Source organism: Megalopta genalis, unplaced genomic scaffold, assembly GCF_051020955.1.
Source record: "Megalopta genalis isolate 19385.01 unplaced genomic scaffold, iyMegGena1_principal scaffold0084, whole genome shotgun sequence".
In the NCBI taxonomy this organism is placed as follows: domain Eukaryota; kingdom Metazoa; phylum Arthropoda; class Insecta; order Hymenoptera; family Halictidae; genus Megalopta; species Megalopta genalis.
The window spans coordinates 496,294-497,500 of NW_027476153.1; positions in this window are offsets into that span (position 1 = coordinate 496,294).

Consider the following 1,207-nt stretch of genomic DNA (forward strand, 5'->3'; position numbering starts at 1 on the left):
AAAGTTATTTTAGCAGGAATATGTTATTGAAAAAAATTAGAAAAATTTATTTTAGCCGTAAATCGAAAATAATGGGGACACCGGAGCTGTTCGAAGCGCCGAGCGCGCCGCGTACGCCCGAATATTTTCAAAGTCCCAACGTACCGATCAAGAGTAAAGTACCATTTTCCTACATTAGATTTCGTTCTAAATGCTTAATCCCTATGTAAAAACGTTAGTTAAGCAAGAATATCGTATTTTTAAAAAAATCTAATGATAGGATTTCCCAGAAAATTGAAAAAACCGAAAAATGTCAAGAGTAAAGTGCCATTTTCTGACATTAGATTTCGTTCTAAATGCTTAATCCCTATGTAGAAACGTTAGTTAAGCAAGAATATCGTATTTTTAAAAAAATCTAATGATAGGATTTTTCAGAAAATTGAAAAAACCGTAAAATGTCAAGAGTAAAGTGCCCTTATTTTAAACAATGTATCGTTCTAAATGCTTAATCCCTATGTAAAAAAGTTATCTAAGCAAGAATATGTTATTGAATAAAATGAGAAAAATTTATTTTAGCCGTAAATCGAAAATAATGGGGACACCGGAGCTGTTCGAAGCGCCGAGACGCGCCGCGTACGGCCGAATATTTTCAAAGTCCCAACGTACCGATCAAGAGTAAAGTACCATTTTCCTACATTAGATTTCGTTCTAAATGCTTAATCCCTATGTAGAAACGTTAGTTAAGCAAGAATATCGTATTTTTAAAAAAATCTAATGATAGGATTTTCCAGAAAATTGAAAAAACCGAAAAATGTCAAGAGTAAAGTGCCATTTTCTGACATTAGATTTCGTTCTAAATGCTTAATCCCTATGTAGAAACGTTAGTTAAGCAAGAATATCGTATTTTTAAACAAATCTAATGATAGGATTTTTCAGAAAATTGAAAAAACCGTAAAATGTCAAGAGTAAAGTGCCCTTATTTTAAACATTATATCGTTCTAAATGCTTAATCCCTATGTAAAAAAGTTATTTAAGCAGGAATATGTTATTGAATAAAATGAGAAAAATTTATTTTAGCCGTAAATCGAAAAAAAGTCTGTTCGTTTCTCTGTCTCTCTCGCGCGATCGAAGTATTGATGTTTCCCGGCAAAGTAATGGGATATTAATTAAACTTTATACACGAAATTACTCGTTTTGATCCCCGCTACACAGCCGTATACTTTTTATA